General features: G+C 38.7%; 1 protein-coding gene across 1 annotated transcript in view; it reads right to left on the bottom strand.

Moving 5' to 3' along the window:
* The window catches only part of EDA2R (ectodysplasin A2 receptor), a gene marked incomplete at its 3' end in the record, with an annotated part of 115,690 nt that extends 100,729 nt beyond the window's left edge, over positions 1-14,961 (bottom strand). The window contains exon 1 of the mRNA XM_081222509.1: positions 14,897-14,961. The remainder of the gene's footprint in view (positions 1-14,896) is intronic.
* Between the last annotated feature and the right edge of the window lie 1,761 nt (positions 14,962-16,722).

Genomic DNA, 16,722 nt, shown 5'->3' with positions numbered 1-16,722 from the left:
AAAACAGAAAGATAGATCAATGGAACAGGATAGAAAGCCCAGAGATAAACCCACGGACATATGGTCACCTTATCTTTGATAAAGGAGGCAGGAATGTACAGTGGAGAAAGGACAGTCTCTTCAATAAGTGGTGCTGGGAAAACTGGATAGGGACATGTAAAAGTATGAGATTAGATCACTCCCTAACACCATACACAAAAATAAGCTCAAAATGGATTAAAGACCTAAATGTAAGGCCAGACACTATCAAACTCTTAGAGGAAAACATAGGCAGAACACTCTATGACATAAATCACAGCAAGATCCTTTTTGACCCACCTCCTAGAGCAATGGAGATAAAGACAGAAATAAACACATGGGACCTAATGAAACTTAAAAGCTTTTGCACAGCAAAGGAAACCATAAACAAGACCAAAAGACAACCCTCAGAATGGGAGAAAATATTTGTAAATGAAGCAACTGACAAAGGATTAATCTCCAAAATTTATAAGCAGCTCATGCAGCTCAATGGCAAAAAAACAAACAACCCAATCCAAAAATGGGCAGAAGACCTAAATAGACATTTCTCCACAGAAGATATACAGACTGCCAACAAACACATGAAAGGATGCTCAACATCTTTGCTCATTAGAGAAATGCAAATCAAAACTACAATGAGATATCATCTCACACCAGTCAGAATGGCCATCATCAAGAAATCTAGAAACAATAAATGCTGGAGAGGGTGTGGAAAAAAAGGAACACTCTTGCACTGCTGGTGGGAATGTGAATTGGTACAGCCACTATGGAGAACGGTATGGAGGTTCCTTAAAAAAACTACAAATAGAACTACCATATGCCCCAGTAATCCCACTACTGGGCATATACCCTGAGAAAACCATAATTCAAAAAGAGACATGTACCAAAATGTTCATAGCAGCCCTATTTACAATAGCCTGGAGATGGAAACAACCTAAGTGTCCATCATCAGATGAATGGGTAAAGAAGATGTGGCACATATATACAATGGAATATTACTCAGCCATAAAAAGAAATGAAATTGAGCTATTTGTAATGAGGTGGATGGACCTAGAGTCTGTCATACAGAGTGAAGTAAGTCAGAAAGAGAAAGACAAATACTCTATGCTGACACATATATATGGAATTTAAGAAAGAAAAATGTCATGAAGAACATAGTGGTAAGACAGGAATAAAGACACAGACCTACTAGAGAATGGACTTGAGGATATGGGGAGGGGGAAGGTTAAGCTGTGACAAAGTGAAAGAGCGGCATGGACATATATACACTACCAAATGTAAGGTAGATAGCTAGTGGGAAGCAGCCGCATAGCACAGGGAGATCAGCTCGGTGCTTTGTGACCGCCTGGAGGGGTGGGATAGGGAGGGTGGGAGGGAGACGCAAAAGGGAGGGGATATGGGAACATATGTACATGTATAACTGATTAAATTTGTTATGAAGCAAAAAATTGAAAATAAATAAATAAATAAATAAATAAAAAGAAAATATGCAGAAAACCTAAGTAGACATTTCTCCAAGGAAGATATACAGATAGCCCACAAACATATGAAAGGATGTTCAACATCATTAATCATTAGATAAATGCAAATCAAAACTACATGAGATATCCTCTCACACTGGTCAGTATGGCCATCATCAAAAAATCTACAAACAATAATGCTGGAGAGGGTGTGGAGAAAAGGGAACCCTCTTGCACTGTTGGTGGGAATGTAAATTAATACAGCTACTATAGAGAACAGTATGGAGGTTCCTTAAAAAACAATAAGTAAAACTACCATATGACCCAGCAATCCCACTACTGGGCATATATCCTGACAAAACCATAATTCAAGGAGTGATGTACCACAGTGTTCATTGAAGCTCAATTTGCAATAGCCAGACATGGAAGCAACCTAACTGTCCATTGACAGATTAATGGATAAAGTAGATGCGCCACATATATACAATGGAATATTTCTCAGCCATAAAAAAAAAAAAACTAAAGTGAGTTATTTGTAGTGAGGTGGATTGTCCTAGAGTCTATCATACAGAATGAAGTAAGTCAGAAAGAGAAAAACAAATACTGTATGCTAACACATATATATGGAATCTAAAAAAAAAAAGTCTCTGAAAAACCTAGGGTCAGGACAGGAATAAAGACATAGACGTATAGAATGGACTTGAGGACACAGGGTGGGGGAAGGGTAAACTGTGATGAAGGAGAGAGTGAAACGGACATATATACACTACTAAATGTAAAATAGATAGCTAGTGGAAAGCAGCCACATAGCACAGGCAGAACAGCTCGGTGCTTTGTGACCACCTAGAGGGTTGGGATAGGGAGAGTGGGAGGGAGATGCTAGAGGGAGGAGATATGGGGATATATGTAGATGTATAGCTGATCCACTTTGTTATAAAGCAGAATCTAACACACCATTGTAAAGCAATTATACTCCAATAAAGATGTTAAAAAAAGGCAATGTAATGTAGCCAAATTTGAAGAAAAGTAAGCATAAAAGATAAGTTTAAGATAAAATGCACCCAATAAAAAATAAACAAGTTTTCCTTGAAATTTTTCTTTTCTTTTCTTTTCTTTCTTTTTTTTTTTTGTAGTACACAGGCCTCTTACTGTTGTGGCCTCTCCCATTGCAAAGCACAGGCTCTGGACGCGCAGGCTCAGTGTCCATGCCTCATGGGCCCAGCAGCTCCACGGCATGTGGGATCTTCCCAGACTAGGGCACAAACCCACATCCCCTGCATCGGCAGGTGGACTCTCAACAACTGCGCCACCAGGGAAGCCCGAAATTTTTCTTTTTTTAAATTTTTGGTGTGTTGTGATGGAAAAGGGAATTCCTAGGAATGGGAGGAGTCTGAAGTGGAAGTAGTTAGTGGTTCTGCAGTGTCTCCCTAGGCATAGAGAACTGAGTCTTCTAGAAACATGTACAGTGACTTGAAAACTTTGATACAAGTTATATTGATACCACTTCAGCTTATCCCAAATTCCTTGTCAAGTATGAAGACACCATTCAACTTCCTGGTCATCTAATACAGCTAATCATGAATATGTGTTAGAGAATTCCTGTGTCATTCAAATAAACTCAGATGTCTGGTCTAGGATTAAATGACTTGGGTGTCTTCAGCAGTATGAGAGATTGAGTTTCCTCACATGTCCAAGACCAAAACCTTGTATCTATAGCCTAAAGTGACCAAATTATGTGGTCCACTATCAGAGTGAATGAACTAGAAATATGCTTTATCCTGGTCAAGTATTACAGTTGATAAAAGTGACAGTTGTCCCTGTGTTATAATTAGCTTGACTATGTCCCTAGATCCTTCTTGCCAATCAGCCCATGGTTGGGTGAAACAATGTGGCCAGCTTGTGGGAAAAATCTTAGCCAGCTCAACCTAATGACTCTGTAGTCCATCGTTTCCTGGTCTTGAACCTTGTGGTTAATGCTCAAAAATCAAGGTGAAAGATTACCACTGCCTATATAAGCCTTTGTAGATACTTGACTGTAAGAGAACTTTATTGACCAGATGTTGATCATAAGGGAGAGTCTTTCCACCTGTTCTAAAATGGATCAGTTACAACAAATAATAATAATGGTTAGATGACCATCACCTGATGGCCGGATCTATTAACAAAGGATCCTACTCCTGGGCTTCCCTGGTGGCGCAGTGGTTGAGAGTCCGCCTGCCAATGCAGGGGACACGGGTTCGTGCCCCAGTCCAGGAGGATCCTACATGCCATGGAGTGGCTGGGCCCGTGAGCCATGGCCTCTGGGCCTGTGCATCCAGATCCTGTGCTCTATAACGAGAGAGGCCACAGCAGTGAGAGGCCTGCGTACCGCAAAAAAAAAAAAAAAAAAAGATCCTACTCCCTTAAGATCTGAGTGTGCCAACATATGAAAGATGTTCATTTTTATTTTTTTTATTTTATTTTTTATTTTTTATTTTTTTTCCAGTACACGGGTCTCTCACTGCTGTGGCCTCTCCCGTTGCGGAGCACAGACTCCGGACGCGCAGGCTCAGCGGCCATGGCTCACGGGACCAGCCGCTCTGCGGCATGTGGGATCCTCTCGGACCAGGGCATTAACCCGCGCCCCCTGCATCGGCAGGCGGACTCTCAACCACTGTGCCACCAGGGAAGCCCCGAAAGATGTTCATTTTTACATCACACACTTAGAATGAGAAGAGAAGGGAAACCTCTCTAAGAAAAACCTCCCAAAACAAAAAAGACACCACTAACAAATACAGAACAGATGATAGAATTAAAAAGTAGAAGAAAAGATGTTAAGAGGAACTAGAAAGTAAAAACAGGGAAGGAGATCAAAAATGGTGGAGTATAGGACGTTGAGCTCACATTCCCCCACATACACATCAAAGATACAACTATAGGTAGAGCAGCTCTCTCTGAAGGCAAACTGAAGACTGACAGAAAGGCTCTTCTACAACCACAGCTATAAAGAAAAATCCACACAGAATCAGGAAGTAAGGGAAGAGATGCAATCAGGTAGGGACCCACACCCCTAGCAGTGGACACAGAAGAGGAAGGGGATATCATGGGCTCAGGGATCTTCCCTGGGGAAAGAGGGGTTAGAGCCACATGTTGGGCACCTCAGCCCTGGAGTCCAACAATGGAAAGATCAGTCCCCTTAGCTGGCTTGAAAACCAGTGGGACTTACAGGAGGGCTGTAAGAAACCAAGACTCCATTTGTGAAGAGCACATGCACACACTTGCTTACTCCCAGGAACAAGGGAGAGGAAGCAGACTGAAAACATCTGGGTCTCTAGCCACTTTCCCATGACTTCCCCAGAAAACACCACAGCCTGCACTGAGTGCCTGCTCCAGCCCCTCTTGCTCCCTCACAGCTCTCCATAAAGGTGAAGGCTGCCATTGCCAAGGAGAGAGTGCACATTTAGAGAGAACATAGCCAGCTTGGACCTCATCCTGCCTCTGAACAGGGTGAAGGCAGTCATTACCAGTACACATGCCGAGGCAGCAGATTGAAAACTGCCTGGGGCTCTGACCAACTAGCCTGGATTATCCCAGCACAGGCCCTGGCCCATGCCAGGTGCTGGTTCCAGCCCCCTGGCTCTGGCACCACTCGTTATTGGGGTGAAGATGCCATTGCCAAGGAGAGTGCACTCAGATCTGGTCTTGCCTCTGAACAGGGCCAGAGTGGCCATTGCCAGGGTGCACGCAGAGGCAGGAGATTGAGCATTGCCTGGGGTTTTGAATAGCTTGCCAAGACTGTCCCATAGCATGCCCCACTCACATCAGGCACCCACTCTTTTCCTTCTTGCTCCAGCACTGCTCCCCACTGAGGTGGAAATGCTATTTTGGGGTGGGGGGAGTGCATGAACTTGGAGAAAGTGGAGCCAGCTTGGACCTGACCCTGCCTATGAATGCCAAGAGGGAGACGCTTGCTGGCACATGGCAACAGTAGACTGGAAACTACCTGGGGCTTTAACTGGTTTTTCTGAACTGTCCCAGCACGTACCCTGGCCCACACTGCCCACCTACCCCAGTCCCTCTTGCTCTAGTGCTGCTCTCCAATAGGGAAGAGGTGCCTTTGCAGAGGGAAGGGGAGGGTACCTACACTTAGAGGGAATGGAACCAACTTGGACCCAGCCCTCAGGGCTTCTGCCCCAGCACCTTGGGCTACAAGTCCACCCCATATAGGGCAGTGACTGCCACTGAACACAGGAGAAGCCCTAGCTCATCCCTGGCTCTGGATCTAGTCCCTCCATCTCTATCCCTACCTCCCACCAAGGTGGTAACTGCCAGCACACCCTGGGTGATGACCTGACCTGTGTTCACTCAGATCCAACTCTCCCACCAAAGCCACTGGGTACATGCATACTGCACAGGGACACTCTCACACAAGGACACCCCTTCAAACTCATGATAAGTAACTGTTTCACCTACTTTCATAAAGACAGAGAAAGTTAAGCAAAATGAGAAGACAAAGAAATGTATTTCAAACAAACAAAATAAAAAAACACGAAAAAAATTCACAAAAACCCTACTAAAAGAAGAGATAATTTACCAGATAAAGATGAAAGCATTAGTAATAAGAATGCTAACTGAACTTGGGAAAAGAATAAACACAATGAGAATTTTAACAAGAAAATAGAAAATATAAAAGAGAACCAATCAGAGCTGAAGAATACAATAACTGAAATGAAAAATACACTAGAAGGAGCTAACAGTAGACTAGGGGATACAGAAGAACATATAAGTGACCTGGAACATAGAATAATAGAAATCACCCAATCAGAACAGAAAGAAGAAAACTTAAAAAATGAGGACAGTTGAAGAAACCTCTGAGACAACATAAAAACATACTAACATTCACATTATAGGGGTCACAAAGGAGAAAAGAGAGAAAATGATAGACAATGTATTTGATAAAATTATGCCTAAGAGCTTCATGAACCTGAAGAAGGAAACAGATATCCAGGTATAGGAAGCATATAGAGTTCCCCAAACAAGAATGAACCCAAAGAGACTCACACCAAGACAAATGATAATTAAAGTAGAAAGTTAAAGATAAGGAGAGAATTCTAAAGGCAACAAGAGAAAAAGAGTCACATACAAAGGAACTCCGTAAAACTATCAGCTGATTTTTCTGCAGAAACTTTGCAGGACAGAAAGGAGTGGCAGTATATATTTAAAATGCTGAAAGGGAAAAACCTACAGCCTAGGATACTCTACCCAGCAAGGTTACCATTCAGAATTGAAGGGGAGATTGGAGAACTTCTCAACAAGCAAAAACTAAAAGAATTCATCAATACTGAACTGATCCTACAATAAGTATTAAAAGGTTTTCTTCAAGTGGAAAAGAAAAGGCTACAACAAGAAGAATTTATAGGAAATGAAAAATCCAATTAGTAAAGGCAAATATATAGTAAAGGCTGTGGATCAACCACTTAAATAAATTAGATTAAAAGATAAAAAATTTAAAAGCAGCTGTAATTATAATAAACAGTTAAGAGATATACATGACAATGTAAAATACAGCATCAAAAACACAAAACGTGGAGGAAGGGAATAAAAAATGTGGAGCTTTTATAATGTGTTTGAACTTAAATGATTATCAGTTTAAAACAAGTATATATAGTTATGGTTCAATATATACGAACACCATGGTAACCAAAAACCAAAATTCTACAATATATATACAAAAACTGGAGAGAAAGGAATACAGCATACCACTAGAGAAAATCATCAAACCACAAGGGACTAAACTAAAAAAAAGAGGAAAATAACAGAGAACTACAAAAACAACCAGAAAACAAGTAACTAAATGGCAATAAGTACATACCTACCAATCATTACTTTAAATGTAAAAGGACTAAATGCTCCAATCAAAAGACACAGAATGTCTGAATGGATAAAAACAAAAGACCCATATATATGTTGCTTACAGGAGACTCACTTCAGAGATGAAGACACACACAGACTGAAAGTGAGAGGATGGAGAATAATATCCCATGCAAATGGAAATGACAAGAAACCTGGGGTAGTCATACTCATCTCAGAAAAAGTAGACTTTTTTCTTAAGTCTATAACAAAACACAAGGAAGGGCATTATATAATGATAAAGGGATCACTACAAAAAGAGACTATAGCATTCATTAACATATATGCATCTAATATAGGAGAACCTAAATATATAAAGCAAATATTAACAGATATAAAGGGAGAAATTGACAATAATAGTGGGAGACTATGACACCCCACTGATATCAACAGATAGATCATCCAGACAGAAAATAATTAAGGAAAGAGTGGCCTTAAATGATACATTAGACCAACTGGACTTACTAGATATCTACAGGGCATTCCATCCAAAAACAGAAGAATACACATTCTCTTCAAGTGCACATGGAACATTCTCCAGGAGAGATCACATGCTAGGCCATAAAACAAGTCTCAACAAATTTAAGAGAACAGAAATTATACCAAAAAACGTTTCTGAACACAACATTATGAAAATAATCAATTATGAGAAGAAAACTGGGAAAAACACAAACACGTGGAGACTAAACAGGCAACTAAAAAGCCAATGGGTCAATGAAGAAATTAAAGAGGAAATAAGTAAATACCTCAAGACAAATTAAAATAAAAACACAACTTTCCAAAATTTGTGGGACACAGTAAAAACATTTCTAAAAGGGAAGTTTATAGCAATACAGGCATACCTCAAGAAATGAGAAAACTCTCAAGGAAACAACTAACCTACCATCTACCATTTAAAGGAATTAGAAAAAGAAGAACAAACAAAGCCCAATGTCAGCAGAAGGAAAAATATAATAATAAATGTCAGAGAGGAAATAAATGAGACAAAAAAATAGAAAAGATCAATGAAACAAAGAGCTTTTTATTTTTAAAGATAAACAAAATAGATAAGCCTTCATCAGGCTCATTAAGATAAAAAAGAGAGGACCCAAATAAACAAACTAAAAAAAGAAAGAGGAGAAATAATAACCATTATCAGAGAAATATAATCTTAAGAGAATACTACAAACAGGTGTATGCCAACAAATTCGGCAACCTAGAAGAAACAGATAAATTCCTAGAAACATACAACACTCAAAACTGAATCAGGAAGAAATAGATAATCTGAACAGACTGATCACTACACTGGACAGCTTCACAGGGGAATTCTACCAAATATATAAAGAAGAGTGAATACCTATCCTTTTCAAACTATTCCAAAAAATGAAAGAGGAGGAAAAACTCACAAACTCATTCTATGAGGCCACCATTACCCTGATCTGAAAACAAAGACACTACAAACAAAAAAATTACATGTCAGAATCCCTGATTAATATGAATGCAAAAATCTTCAACAAAATATTAGCAAACCAAATTCAACAATATATACAAAGGGTCATACACCACGATTAAGTGGGTTTTATTCCAGGGATGCAAGTATGATTTATTATCCACAAATCAATCAATTTGTTATACCACATTAACCAAAGGAAGGATAAAAATCACATGATCACCCCAATAGACAGAGTAAAAGCATTTGACAAAATTCAACATCCATTCATGATAAAAATTCTGAATGAATGTGTTATAGAGGGAACACAACTCAACATAATAAAGGGCATTTATAACAAACCCACAGCTTACATCATACTCAGTATTGAAAAGCTGAAAGCTTTTCCTCTAAAATCAAGAATGATACAAGGATGTGCACCTCACCACTTCTATTTAACAAAATACTGCAAGCCCTAGCCACAGCAATCAGACAAGAATAAGAAATAAATGGGATCCAAAGTGGAAGAAAAGAAGTAAAACTGTCACTGTTTGTAGATGACATGATACTATATATAGAAAGCCAAGAAGTCTCCACCAAAAAACTATTAAAAGTAATATATGAATTCGGTAAAGATGTAGGATACAAGATTAATACATAGAAATACATTGCTTGTCTATACACTAGTATGAACTCTCAGAAAGAGAAAGCAAGAAAACAATCCTATTTAAATTGTATCAAAAATAATAAACTAGGAATAAAGACCCATATTCTGAAAACTATAAAACTATGAAGATAACCCATGTTCATGGATTGCAAGGACTAATAATGTTAAAAGAGCCATACTACCCAAAGCAATCTACAGATTTAATAAAATCCCTATCAAAATACCCATGACATTTTTCACAGAACTAGAACAAATAATACTAAACTTAATATGGAACCACAAAAGATCCCAAATAGCCAAATCAATCTTGAGAAAAAAGAGCAAAGTTGGAGGTATCATGCTCCCTGATTTCAGACAGACTACAAAGCTACAGTAATCAAAACAGCATGGTACTGGCACAAAAATGGACACATAGATCAATAGAAAGGAATAGGGAGCCCAGAAATAAACCCATGCACTTATTGTCAATTAGTCTACAACAAAGGAGGCAAAAACATAAAATGTGGAAAAGACAGTGTCTTCAATAAGTGGTGCTGGAAAAACTGGACAGTTACATGAAAAATAATGAAATTAGAACATTTTCTCACACTATATACAAATGCAAACTCAAAATGGACTAACGACATAAATGTATGACTGAAAACCATAAAACTAGAAGAAAACATAGGCAGAACACTCTTTTACATAAGACACAACAATATTTTTTTGGATCTATCTCTTCACGCAAAGATAAAGACAAGCAAAAATAAACAAATGGGACATAATTAAACTTAAAAGCCTTTGCTCAGCAAAGGAAACCATCAACAAAACAAAAAGACAACCTACTGAATGGGAAAAGCATTTGCAAGTGATATGTCCAATAAGGGATTAATATATAAAATATATAAATGGCTTATATAACTTAATCTAAAAAAAACCAAACAACCTGATTTCAAAATGGGAAGAAGACCTGAATAGACATATTTCCAAAGAAGACATATGGATGGTCAACAGGCACAGGGAAAGATTCTCAAAGTCAGTAATAATCAGGGAATTGCAAATTAAAACCAAAATGAGGTATCATCTCACAACTGTCAGAATTACTATCATCAAAAAGACCACAAATAACAAATTTAAGTGAGGATGTGGAGAAAAGGGAACCCTAGTAGTGGGAATGTAAATTGGTACATCCACTGTGGAAAACAGTTTGGAGATTCCTCAAAAAACTAAAAATAGAACTACCAAATGATGCAGTAATCCCATGTCTGAGTATATAGCCAAAACAAACAAAAACACTAATTTGAAAAGATATATGCACCCCAATGTTCATAGCAGCATTATTTACACTAGCCAATATATGCAAGCAATCTAAGTGTCCATCAACAGATGAATGGATAAAGAAGGTGTTGTATACATATATACAATGGAATATTACTCAGCTGTAAAAAAGAGTGAAGTCTTGCCATTTGCAACAACACGGATGGATCTGGAAGGTACAGTGCATAGTGTATTAGTGTAATATGATATGCAGAGAAAGACAAAAACTATATGTTATCACTTATATGTGGAATCTAAAAACCAAAGTGAATGAATAAACAACAGAAACAGACTCAGATATAGAGAACAAACGAGTGGCTACCAGTAGGGAGACAGAAGCAGGGAGGGGCAAGACAGGGGTAGGGTATTAAGAGGTACAAACTACTATGTAAAAAATAAATAAGATATAAGGATATATTGTACAGCCTGGGGAATATAGCCAATATTTTATAATAACTTTAAATGAGTGTAATCTATAAAAATATTGAATCACTATGTTGGACACCTAGGACTAATATAATATTGTAAATCAACTATGTTCTAAAATAATTAAGTAATTAATTAGTTTTTAAAAAAGAAAATAAAACTGGGATTTCACATCCCCTTCCTGTTCTTTCTCTGTCTTTTTGCCAGTTCATATCCCTCTCCTGGATATTTAAACATTAGAAATCCTCAAGTCTCAGGCCTCTGCTCCCTTTTCTTCTGAGTCTGTATTCTCTCCCTGGGTGATCTCAACCATGTTCTTGGTTTCATCAAGAAAATTTAACTAAAATTAATGTCATCCATTGCAAGAGGCATTATTATTTTATGTATCACCAAGAAAGTAAAAAATGTTTCAAATTAAGTTATGATATCTAAAAATCATCTATTTGTACCCCAAATTTGTTTATCTTTGTAGTATTCCAAACTCAGAAAATGATACCACCATTCACTTAGTTGTTCAAGATAGAAACTAGGAACCTGGGACTTCTATTCTCTCTACCTTGCCACCTCCTACCCTCATATCTAATCAGTCTCTATGTCCTATTACTTTTACTTCCTAATTAACCCCTTAATATACTCCTCTCTCTGACCCTCACTGTGACAAATCCAATAGAAGCCACCACCTCTCTTGCCTCATTTACCTCCAAAGCATCCTAACTTGCCTCCCCAATCTTCTGATATGCTATTCAGCAGGCAGAGTGATCTTTTCAAAACCCAGATTTGACCATGTCACTTCCCTGATGAAAACTCTTTAATAGCTTCTCATTAATCTCAAGAAAAAGTCCAAATTCTTTCTGTGGCATATAAAGCTCCTGCCCACCTCTCCTCCCTTGTCTCATGCCACTTTGTCCTGTGTTTCTCTACATGCCAACTACACACTGGTCTTCTTTTTGATTCTCAAATACATCACCCTCCTCACTGCCTCAGGGCTTTGTACACATGCTCTCTCTCCTGCTCATGCTCTCTTCCCTCTCTTTATCTAATTAATTCCTATTCACTCCTCAGCCTTCAACTCAAACATCACCTCCTCAGGGAAGCCTTACATGATCCCAGGTGATGTGCTCTCATAGCACATTATTATTCTCATTTTCACAATTTAAAATTTTGATTAATTTAGTATGTGAATCACAGCTTAATACTGAGCTCAGTACTTGAGTGAAAGTTGCATGAAGGCAGAGGCTTTCCTAGGAACTGACCTAGATGCTATATCCTCATCTCATAGCATAATGCTGGGAACAAAGTAGGTACTCAGTATTTGTTAAATGAATGGATAAATTGATGATATATGAGTTAAGGTAGAAAGAGGAATCAAAAATTATAGCCAGGTTTCTGGCTTTGGTGACTAAGTTGGATGGTAGCACTTCAGATAAGAGGCAAGGGTAAAATGATTAGTTTGGTTTTAGAATAATGAGTTGGAGTTGCTTGTGAAATATATGCTAGGAAGTTTGATATATGAGTGTGGAGTTGGGGAAAAGAGCCTGGGATGTAGACATAAATTTAATAGCCATTAGCTCCAGGTGTTGAAACTGAGTGAGGGGATGAGATTTTCCAGGGAATGAATGTAACATAAGAAAGGGAGAAGGCCAAGGACATATCTTTGTAAATAAGGATTAGACAGAGGAAAATAAACCATAGAAGAAAATGTATAAGGAAAGGACAGAGAAGCTAAAGAAAAATGAGAACAGTATGGTACCTTATAGGTCAACAGGGTTAAAAGTAGCATAAGGGTCAAAAGAGTGTCTACTAGCTTTGCCAATGAGAAGGACACTAATAGAATGCTTAGGGAAGTCAATTGATAGGTGAAGCAGAAAGCGAAAGCTTTGAAATCCTGAATAAACAGCCCTCTTCTTGAAGCCTGCTGAGAAGAGAAGGAAAGAAGGTGATAGCTGGAGAGAAACCAGTGTCAAGGAAAACTTTTAATTTTCCTTTAACACGTGAGAAACCTGCACAAGTCTGAATGTTAATAGGTGAAATTACAATGAAGTTACCCTTCTATAAATGAGATTGGGTTGCCAAATATGCAATTTGTTCCGTGACACATGTATTCAAGCCCAGGCTGGATACAGAACCACCTGAGCATTTCTTTTCCCAACTCTAAAATGAGAGTCAGTGTTAGACTGACTCTAATCAGTCAGTCAGGGTTTAACCCACGTTTCCATAATGTCCTTTGCACAAGTCCATCATGGCATAATGAAAAGAGCACTAGGCCAAGAATCTGGCAGACCTGGTTCTAGAATCCCAAATCAGTCACTGACCAGGACAACCTTATATATGTTATTTAGCTTGTCTCTGTTTCAATTTTCTTTATGTGTAAACCAACCTCATAAAATCATAAGGAGGATCAAAGGACAGAATGGATGTTGAAAGTGTAATAACATGATACATATATATATGTATATATGATATGATATATATATTATATGATATATATATATATATATATATATATATGTATATGTACTATAATGCTGCCAAGGTTTACCAAACTCTTGGGGAAGCCATCAAATTATTTTTAGTTAATTTATGCTTATTATAAAAAATCTGAGTTAATAAACTCATTTTATAACAACACTCAGAGGTAGGCATTGGTATTATCCCCATTTTACAGATGAGGAACTGAAGCACAGACAGGTTAAGATGCTTGCTTAAGGTCATCCAGCTAGGGATCTTAGTAAAGATATGAACCCAGAGAGTCTGGCTCTAAAGTTTTGCATAATCATTATGGTATGGTATCTTTGGCCTAGAACCTAATTTTTTTTTTTCAAATAACATAGACATTTATTTTTCCACCACGTAAAAAAGATCTAATAGTAGGCTGTTCAGGGCTGGTATGGTGACTCCATCATCCTTAGCACATGATTTTCATCCTTAAGGTCACAAGATGGTTACTGGAACTCCAGTTGTTACATCCATATAACAAACAGTGAGAAGGGAAAAAATGACACATGCTACCTGCCAGTTTTTTTTTTTTAACATCTTTATTGGAGTATAATTGCTTTACAATGGTGTGTTATTTTCTGCTTTATGACAAAGTTAAACAGTTATACATATACATATATCCCCATATCTCCTCCCTCTTGCACCTCCCTCCCACCCTCCCTATCCCACCCCTCTAGGTGGTCACAAAGCACCGAGCTGATCTCCCTGTGCTATGTGGCTGTTTCCCATTAGCTGTCTATTTTACGTTTGGTAGTGTATATATGTCCATGCCATTCTCTCACTTCGTCCCAGCTTACCCTTCCCCCTGCCCATGCCCATTTCTTCAAGTCCATTCTCTACGTCTGCATCTTTATTCCTGTTCTGCCCCTAGGAGAACCTAATCTTTTAAAGGAAGGATCACCAACTCTTTTGGAAAAATCTGATTAAAGCTTTGGACCCTCTCTCCCACGAAATACACAGAAATTCACACATATATGTTTTTACATACTATTTCAAGAAGCTCACTAACTGATCTTTACCACTGCCATAAATCCCTGCCATGTGGCTCATATAGGTATCTCAGATTAAAATTCCTTCCTTTAAAGTCCAAATTCCCCCAATCTTAAACTCTAATTTAGCCTCAAATCTTGTCATAACAACCCAGTTTTAGAAATAAATAGGGATCAGCTGAGGCTCTCATGTTACACTCTACCGCTGCCTACTGGACTGTCTGCTGTAATGACAACATCACCATACCTGTAGCTTAGAGACCTCTTTAAAATTTCCAAAGCGCTTTCACAAGAAGGTGCTGTCACAGCTTGGGGGTCCAAAACCCCAAACTAAGCGGCCAGTGCCCGGGGTCCATCCTCCAGTCATTGCTGCCGAATCCTTCCCGTCATCCTCTACAGTACGGCGTGTGGGGGCGTCGCCGCCATTTTGGCTTCTCCTACTGTCTGCGTCAGCAATAGCTAGGGAGACCAGCTTTTAGGATTCAGCAGAGGGCGCTGGAGTACATCTTTCGAGGTGGAGGCTGTGGTTAGCCAAATAGGCAGAAACCTCAGCTTTCTGACCTGTTCTTTAGGAATTGGGCCACATGTTTTCTTCTCAGACAGAATAAGCTTCCTTAGCACGCACTCCCTCAAACTCTCTTACCACTAACCATTCTTGGCCTTCTGACCAAGGGATGTTCTTTTGTTCGTCTGTTTTTAGTAGTAAAGTTTGCAAAACTCTGTAGTTACAAATGTGGAGAAAACAAAGCCATCCCCCAAGAACCCAGCTTAACACCTTCTCTTCTGATCTTTCATTTTCTTGCTATTCACACTTGCTATGCCCATCCCTGTAGTCGTTTTTTGCTGATCATACTTAAGTTCAAAACCAGGGAGTAGTAATCAAGGCACTAGACTGAGAATCAGGGCAGACCTTCAGATTTAAACTTTGTCACTTTATTATCTGCGTGATCTGTTCGCTTGACCTCTCTAGGGTCTCAGTCCATAAAACTGAAAGGGTTGATTAATACTGGAGGAACTTTATGAGCCTTTTGTGACCTGCTAGGATTCTAAGAGTCTTCTCTTTTCTTTACACTTCCAAACTAGGCCACCCCTACCTTAATTTCCAGAGCAACATCTCTAAAATAGGAGTGCACACCCTTGTTTAAATCCCCTAATCCTTCCCTTTTGCCCACGAGAAAGCTCAAATCCCATATTGTGACATTAAAGACCTTCACAATCTGGTCTCTTCTTCCCTCTCTGACCTCTACCTTTGCTGTTTTACTCACAAACACCACAGTTTAGGTGACATGGCTCCTATTGCCAAAACAAAATGGGTTAGATGCCGATTTAATCTTCATCCCAACATTGTCAAAAAGTATCATAATTATCTGTTTAGTTATCTTTCCCCCAGTCTAGTCTGTGAGCTCCTTGAAGACAGGAACCACTGCTGTATCTCTAGCTCCCAGAACAATGTGAGATACTTTGTAATTGTTCAATAAATACTTGTTGAACAAATGAATGATTATATGTTGCTGTGTCCCCAATACCTGGCACCATGCCAGGCATATAGTAGGTGTTCAATGAATACTGAATGAATAAACTAATTTGCAAAATATCATCAGCCTCCGCAATATCTCTTTCATCCTGTTTTTCCTTCTTCAGTACCTTGTCAGGCACTAACCATATCTACCTGGATTATGCAGAAGCCTTTTTACTAGTTTCCCACAGTTAGTCTTTCTCCTATTAAGAGAATTTTCCTTAAAATACAATTCTGCAATACTATTATTTGTTCCAAAATCTTCCAGGACTTTTTATTGCCTATGTGATTAAGTCTGAACTCTTTCACCAGGCAATCAAGACCCTTATCCAACCTGACTCGTCATTAGTCTGGTGCTCCATGCAAACAAGATTACTTCCTATACCTCAACCCATGCTCTACTTGTCCCAATCCATATACAGTAAGACCAGGTGAGAAATAATAAAGACTCAAATGAGGTCCCAGGAAGTGGGGATGAAGAACAGGGGATGGATTTGAAGAGATGCACACTTAAAAGGTAAGTTTCTCTTAGTTCAGTCTGCTTCTTCATTTCACAA

Source organism: Mesoplodon bidens (assembly GCF_964165515.1).
Source record: "Mesoplodon bidens genome assembly, chromosome: X".
NCBI lineage: Eukaryota > Metazoa > Chordata > Mammalia > Artiodactyla > Ziphiidae > Mesoplodon > Mesoplodon bidens.
This window is presented reverse-complemented; position numbering and strand designations above follow the sequence as displayed.